Source organism: Symphalangus syndactylus, chromosome 3, assembly GCF_028878055.3.
Source record: "Symphalangus syndactylus isolate Jambi chromosome 3, NHGRI_mSymSyn1-v2.1_pri, whole genome shotgun sequence".
NCBI classification, from domain to species: Eukaryota; Metazoa; Chordata; class Mammalia; order Primates; family Hylobatidae; genus Symphalangus; species Symphalangus syndactylus.
This window is the reverse complement of record NC_072425.2, coordinates 67,437,106-67,445,437: the sequence shown is the minus strand read 5'-3', so window position 1 is coordinate 67,445,437 and position 8,332 is coordinate 67,437,106. Positions and strand designations below refer to the sequence as shown.

General features: G+C 42.6%; 1 pseudogene; it reads left to right on the top strand.

Annotated features, from left to right (window-relative positions):
- Positions 1-241: 241 nt before the first annotated feature.
- LOC129478513 (acyl-protein thioesterase 2-like) lies at positions 242-4,856 on the top strand (annotated as a pseudogene).
- Positions 4,857-8,332: the final 3,476 nt, after the last annotated feature.

Here is an 8,332-nt window from a genome sequence, read left to right as displayed (position 1 = left end):
CTGGAGGCTGAGGAGAGAGGATCACCTGAGCCCAGGAGTTTAGGGCTACAGTGGCCTATGATCATGCCCCTGCACTCCAGCCTGGGTGACTGGGCAAGACCCTATCTCTAAAAAATAGTAAGAATAATTTTTTTTAAAAATCACTTTAGGTAAACTAGGGAAAATATTAACACTGAGCTGGTTCTTCAAAGCTGGGGATGAACACTCTGCTCAGTATTGCTTTCCGAGCCTCTTGTTCATAATGACGGTTATCAGGGGGCAGAAATGGCAAGCATTTGATTCAAGGAGTGAGCCTCAGAGTGTCAATGAAGTGTGGGGCAGCTTTGGTAAGGGCGGCTGCAAACAAGATGCATGGATTTGGAAGGCCACCCAAACTCCTATCACCACTTAAAGCAGTTCACTCATTCAGCATGTGGGTATATGACTTTAGCTTATGATTTTGCTCCCTACTAAAATGCAAATATCCCTGGAATGGTGGATTACAGATACTACTTAGGTTTTCCTGGAAGAAGTGGAAGAACTTGCTGGAACTCTGGCTTCCTGAGGGACAATGGTGCTAATCAGTAATAGAAGGTGGCAGCTTAAGTTGGACTGAAATTTCAGAATTGCCCAGGACTAGCCCCAGCCTATTATCCCTGTGGGATCTCAACTTCTCACACGCCAAACCCCTTCCAAGTGCCCCAGTGCCTAAGCACCCACTCCCCAAGCACCCACTCCCCCACTCCTGGCCTGAACCTGGTCATTACTATCCTGTGAGGCGTTTCCTAGATGCTCAACAACCCCATATACGTTCACATGCATCACTTCGTTTAATTCTGTGCTTTGTTCCATCATTCCCTCTGAGCAAAATGGCTGCCACCTCTACACCACCAACCCAAATTCAATCCTTCAAGTTCAAACCTCACCTCTTCCACAAAGTCTTCCCATGATCCCTCCCACTAATAGCAGTCTCCTCCTGGTCTGAATTTAAAGCACTTATTTTCTGAAGTAATCACTTGGCAATGATCCATACTAGTCTTATGATTTCTTTCCATTTTCAATGGTCTCATATGTTTGCTTCTGCAACTTGGCTATAAATCAACAGGAGGGGCACAGCCTATGTCTTTTTGTAGTATTACACAAGACCACCTTCTTCTAATAACTCTTTGAATCCACAGGTGTCACCACTTTTCTCCAGCCCATACCTACACAATACCACCCAACTTTGCAAAGTTATAGGCGACAAAGTACATATTGGTCCTAACCCATAAATATCCATCCTTTTAAATGTTCAACAACCCTGTGAAGAAGGTTTTATGATTTCTATTTTAGAGGAGACAAAATTGAGATGCAGGATGTTAAGTAATTTAGCCCAATCTCATTGACAATTTGACTAATCACATTGCTAAGAAGTGATGGTATTGTCAAGTGACACTTTCACTTATTGTACCAGATTATGCTGCTCTAGAATATATTTCCAGAATCTAATACTGTTTAGATCCTTCTAGCACTTCACATAGTAAGTGAAAAGAACTGAGATTGCTTTTAAGAGAGCAAGAGAGTGAGAAAGCTCATAGGTAAATATTGGTACAGAAATTAACAACACATATGTAATTTGGAAGTATAGTTCTCATCCTTTAGTTGGATCTTTACAGAATCAGTATATAGGCTTCAGGACGCCTGTGAACCACTTGAAATTGAAATGAAATTATACCAGGAATGTGTACATCTGTGCATATTGTGGGAGGGAGAGTCCACAGCTTTTATAAGATTATTAGAGTAATTCTCTGCCAGTCATCAGGGTAGTCACATATCTTTTGCTTTTCTCTCTTCCTGGCCCATAAGCAGATGGCACTGTCCCACCTCTAGAAGCAAATACATCCATGTGACTTGGGGCACTGAAATGTGAGAGTGACTTGGGGCACTTTTGGACAGAAACCTTAAGAGACAAAGCTTACCACATTTTATTTCCCTCTGGTATCATGGTTGGCAATGGTCAAAATGGCAGCAACTCCATTAGCTTAGGCCCTTGAGGGTCTACAATTGGCCGGTCCCTCTTGCCAATCCAAAATGGACATGTAGTGTGAGGAAAAAAAAAAGCTTTGATGTTTTATTCCAAGGAGATCATACAGCTATTTGTTTCTACAGCACACCCTCATTTGTCATCGCTGATACACATCTTTAACCCCTCAAAAGTTAAAGATCACTTTAACCCTAATGAATGAAGTCCTAACAGAAGATGATTTCCAGGAAGAATTTCTTCTTCTCTTCATACCGATGAAAGCCATATACTATATTGAACTCTGCCTTAGTATTCCAATTACCTCTGAGTAACATTTCTCCGTATGGTAGCATATGACACATTGCTCTTTCTTCCTTCATAAGTCACACACAATCGCTCATGAAGGAAAAAAAGGTGCACGTAAGTGCCAGAAGCTCCTAGGAGAAGGAAGCACAAACATGAACAGTTTACAAGGGGAAGAATTCCTCAGAGATTTGGGACCATTTTCTCTGTTTGTCCCATTAGTAGCTCTGAACATCCATATGAATGGAATATTCCATTAATCACTTAGTCAGTTTCCATGGCTCAAGACAGTTCTCCAATTATCATGCACAACTTGGCAATATTCATCTCTCTAAAATGTCATTTGGAGCATGTCATTTTCTTTGTCAAAATCAAGCAGTGTTTTCCTAGTACCAATAGGACAGAAATACAAAGATGTTGCCTTAGCAGTCAAGCCCACTTGCACACAGCAACTATCAGTATCATGGATATTGATGCCATCACCCAGCTTCCTGCCCTCTGTATATCTCATACTAACCAGACCAGTTGTCTCTTAATGCCCTGAACAAACTGGCGTGTCTCCACCTCAATACCTTTGTTTACTCTGTTCCCCTTGCCTGGAATGGTCTTCTCTCCCTCCACTCACACAAATCCTCCAAAACTACAAATTCACTTACTCTCTGATGAGGCAATTGACCTCTAGGTATCTATCTCAAAGACTGACTGGAAAAAATATGAAATGCTACTTATTGCAGCACTATTATGATAATAAATGACTGAAAACATCAAACTTTCCATTAAAAGTAATGACTGAACAACTTGTTAGAGCTGTACAATGAGATACTGTGCAGTCATAAAAAGTACTGAGAAGTATCTGGATATAGAGTGATCTCTAGGATATATAAAGTGAAGACAGTACATTGGGGGGAAATGTGTGTCCTGTGTTAATAAATAGCTAAGGTACGTGGGCCCATACTGAATGCTAGGGAGGCTTCCACAGCCTGGGATGGGGCAGAACACCTGTAAGAAATCCCTTTGAGGCAACCCAGCCTTCTTGAGTTAACTGCAGCAGCTTTCCAAAGACTGAGTGAGGTAGCAAACCAGATATATCCAGGCAAAAACCCCTACAGGCACAAGTGGAAAACAATGAGAACTTTCCAAAGACCCCAAAAGCAGACAGCCAGGCTGTAAAGCAAAGACAGATCTCCCAGGGCTCAAAATTCAGACAGTTCATCTGTAAAGCAAAAGGAGATCCCTGGAAATTCACCAGTGTTCAGACTCTAATTCTTACTGAAAAGAAAGTCCTGATTCTACCCTCAAAACATTTGAAGCCAGTGGAGAATGGAATCAAACTAAAATGGCAACAAAGCCCAGACCCAAATCAATGACAAATTAGTGTGCCTTACTCAGAGCCTGAGAGAAGAAGGAGTGTGTCCTTTTTTGGGAGTAAATGTTTTTTATCTCCACCTCTACTGTTATTTAAGGAAAATGACTACCACACAATCAAAAATTATTAGTCACATGAAGCAACAAGAAAATGTGACATATGAGAGGTCAAGTGAAAAAAACCATCATTGGAAACAGATCCAGATGAAGGAATTATTACACAGGAACTTTAAAATAAACATGTTAAAGCTTCTGATAGACAATGTGGACAGAACACATGAGCACATGAGGATTTCAGCAAAGAGATGGAAACTATAAAAAGAAACAAATGGAAATGCTGAAAGTAAAAATTATACCAAAAATGAAGAATTCAGTGTACAAGCTTAACAACAGATTGGACACTGCTGAGGAAAGAAATTATAAACCTGAATTCGGGTCTAAAGAAACTATACTACTCTCTTCCTCCATAGATGCCTCTTCTCCCATCCCTCCTAAAGGCACAGCTGGGCTGAGCCCTGTCCACCATCTGGCTCCCTCATATCAAGTACATCCATATCTGTCCCCTTGTGCCTAGGATCCCTGTGACACTGAACATGAAGATGGTGATGCCCTCCTAGTTTGACCTGATGGGGCTGAGTCCAGGTGCCTCAGAGGATGAGGCTGGCATCAAGAAGGCAGAAGAGAACTTAAGGTCCCAGCCTCTCCTCGGCCTTCTCCCTTCCCTGTCCCCCCAGGAAAGCACTGGGCAGTGCCTCTGTCTGGCTCCCTTCCTGGGCCCCTTGGCAGCTTCCCCGCATCCAGTCATGCCCCCTCCCCCAAGTCAAGGACTTGATTGAGCACTAGATGAAGAATGTGGTCCCCACCAATCAAATTGTCTTGGGTAGCTTTTCACAGGGTGGGGGGCTCTACCCCTCCACCCAGCCCTCTGGCTGGCATTGTGGCTTTGAGCTTCTGGCTGCCTCTGCTCTGGGCCTTCCCCCAGGCAGTCAACAGCAGTGCCAAGGACCTGACAATTCTTTAGTGCCATGGGAAGCTGATCCCCAGGCTGCCCATATGGTTTGGGGCCCTGATGGCCAAGAAGCTCCGTTCTGTTGTCATACCTGCCAGGGTCCAACTCAAGACATATCCTGGTGTCATGCACAGCTCTTGTCCTTAGGACATGGCAGCTGTGAAGGAATTTCTTGAGAAGCTGCTGTCTCCTATCTAACTAGAGTCACTAGTCCCCAGTGCAGCCCCTACCTCATGGGGTACCCAGCAAACAAGCTGGAACCTTGGCACCATCTTGGATCTGAGCCTGTTGAGCCCCTGTCCCCACCCTTCCTGACCTGTCCTCTTCCCACAGACCTCTGGGGCAGGTGGCAAGGCCTGGCCAGCCCTTCCTTACTGGCCTCAGCCACTTAGCTCTATCTGCAGCAAGGGTGGGCTGCTTTCTTACCCCATTTCCCTGGAGGCAGGCCCCCCTGGCAGCAGTATTGGAGGGGCTGTAGGCAGCTGGAGAAAGGGCCCCAGCTGCTGACCCACTCACTCAGGACCTCACTCACTAGCCTTGCTTTGGGTCCCCTCCTGTGACCTCAGGGTTTGGCCCATGGGGCCATCCCAGGTCCTTGCCCCAACTGATTCTGCCCAGATAATCATGTGTCTCTCCTCCCTTTACTCCAGCTGCTTCTCAATCATAAACATGGCCGTGGCCCCAGAGCCCCCTTGCTGCTTTGGGATCCCCATCCCTGGGCAAGAGTGTTGGTGAGGAGGTGGAGTCTTTCAAGGGGGTCTTTCCTCAGCTGTTTCCCCTCACTGTGGGGCTAGGCTCTGCCTCCCCCTTACCCTCTTCCTGCACAGGCCTGGAGCCTGCTGACTGAGGTTCAGGTCTCCCCCAGCTGTCTCATCCCCAGTTTGTCCCAATTTTATCATTAATACTGATAAAATATCAATATTTTACAAATTCTAATAAGGTAGAGATGTAGGAAAATATCATGGAGGCAGTGGGAAGGAGTTGTATCTCATCTTCTGTCTCCATGTGTTTTAGGGTGTTTTTCTTGTTGTATCTTGAATTCTGATAAAATTAAAGAAATCATTTCCTCAAAAAAACTATACCAAAGGAAATACAAAAAGAATGGGGGAAAGTGGGATAGAACATCTGAGAACTGAGGAACAATACCAATCAGTCTAACACATGCGTTATTGGAGTCCCAAAAGAAGAGAAAAAGAGATGAAACAAAGACACTAGAAATATTTAAAGACATAATGACCAATGATTTTCCAAAACTGATTAAATACATCAACTTCAGGCAGAATAAATATAGGAATACCAGCAAAGCTCAGCAAGTTAAAAAAAATAATTTAAAAATAAAAACACCTAGCCATACCATAGTCAAACAGCTAAAAACCAATACTGAAAATAAGATTTAAAGTAGTCAGAGAAAAATGACATATTATATGCAGGAATCAGTGAAACAAATGATGCCTGACTTGTCATCAGGAAAAAAAGGCAACCGAATGACATTATTTAAGTGTTGAAATAAAAAACCTATCTACCTAGAATTCTATATCCCACTAGATGATCCTTCAGAAATTATGATAAAATAAAGACATATTCAAAAAGACAAAAGGTTAAATAATTCATTGCAAGCACCTGCATCACAAGAAATTCCAAAGGCTGGAGTTGAATTATCCCAGAGGGGAGCCCTGAGGTGTAAGAAGAAGTTAGGGGCACCCAAAAAAGTAAACACCTGGGTTAGCGTAAAATGGCTTTTCTTACCTTTATTTTAATATTTTTAAATTTCTTAAAATACTATTCACTATCTGAAGCAAATATAATAACATCTTGTTAGTTAGAAAAACCATCCATCCGTTTATGGCCCCCAAAGTAAGCATTTATCCTGACTTTTCCATATAAACTATATCTCAGGGTAACCAAATAGTTGGGAAGGGGAAGTTTCTCTCTCAAAATATGCCAGTTAATAAAAAAATTAAAAATTAAAATATCAATATTTTACAAATTCTAATAAGGAAGAGATGTAGGAAAATATCATCAGTGACTGCTAACAGAACAAAAGAGAAACAACCAAGCATTCTATGACTTGTTGTACATATACTCACCACCACCTACAGAAATACTCTTGGCCGAGCTGGTGGCTCATGCCTATAATCCCAGCACTTTGGGAGGCCAAGGTGGGCGGATCACCTGAGGTCAGGAGTTCGAGACCAGCCTGGCCAACATGGCAAAACCCCATCTCTAGTAAAACTACACAAATTAGCCAGGTGTGGTGGCACGTTCCTGTAATCCCAACTACTCGGGAGGCTGAGGCAGGAGAACAGCTTGAACCCAGGAGGTGGAGGTTGCAGTGAGCCGAGATCGTGCCACTGCACTCCAACCTAGGTGACAGAGTAAGACTTCTTCTCGAAAAAAATGATAATAATAAAGAAATATTCTTGTCAAAAATAATTTAATCCAAATGTGAGTTATCCTCTAGAGTTGATAGGCTCTAGCTCTAACTACCAATTTACAGAAAATACAGAGGACAGACTATTCTCCCTCTCCAAGGCATCATCTTATGTGAATACATGTGGCTGCTTACTAAGAACCTTTTTTTTTTTTTTTTTTTGAGTCTTGCTCTGTCGCCCAGGCTGGAGTGTGGTGGCATGATCTCAGCTCACTGCAACTTCTACCTCCCGGGTTCAAGCAATTCTCTTGCCTCAGCCTCCCGAGTAGCTGGGATTACAGGTGCCCGCCACCACACCCAACTAACTTTTGTATTTTTAGTAGAGACAGGGTTTCACCATGTTGGCCATTCTGGTCTCGAACGCCTGACCAAAAGTGATCCACCCACCTCGGCCTTCCAGAGTGCTGGGATTAGAGGCATGAGCCGCCATGCCCAGCCACTAAAAACATTCTTAATCACTGATTTTTTTTCTTTAAAAAAAGAAAGGTGTACATTTTACATTTTTATGTCTTGTCCTAGGATGCTGAATATTAAATGTGTTGAATGCCAATCATATGCATTTAACACATTCAGTGGAGTTAAATTCCCTTCAAAATGGCACAAATATCTTCTCAGTGCCCTAGGGCTAATGCCCAAATTATAGTGTGATGAATCTAGAGAAAAATAGCTCCAGCCAAACCAAATAAAGGCCACACCAGCCTTCACATGCCACTCAACCTGAACCTGCCAGAAGGATGCTGCTGAAATATGCACCCATTCTTGACCCCACCAGCCAGCTCACTCAGCTCCAATTGCCATCTAATTTCTCAGTAGGAATATTAATAAACAGAACATATTATAGCATCTAGCCATGAAATGACATAATTTAGAACTCATGCTACAAGATCCATTCACACATCCTGTGTAGTAATGTAAGTACCCTTACCTATTTACCAATAAGTTGAAAATACAAAGTATTGACTGCACAGTGACTCCACTGAGAAAGCATCATTCCAGGTGATTTGTATGTTCACACATCTCTCTCTCATTCCAATCACTGCCCCTTCATTACAGTAATTCTCATTAGAATGAAAAATTAAGAGCCAAGATTTAGGCTTGGGTTACTGGCATCGATTTTAAGTAGAAAGCTTAATTTCTACTACAACTGTATTGTACTAGAAATTTTCTAGTAAAACTGAAAAAACTGGGGATTATCTTCTTTAACAGAAATCCAGAAGAATAAAATGCAACCCACCAACACATG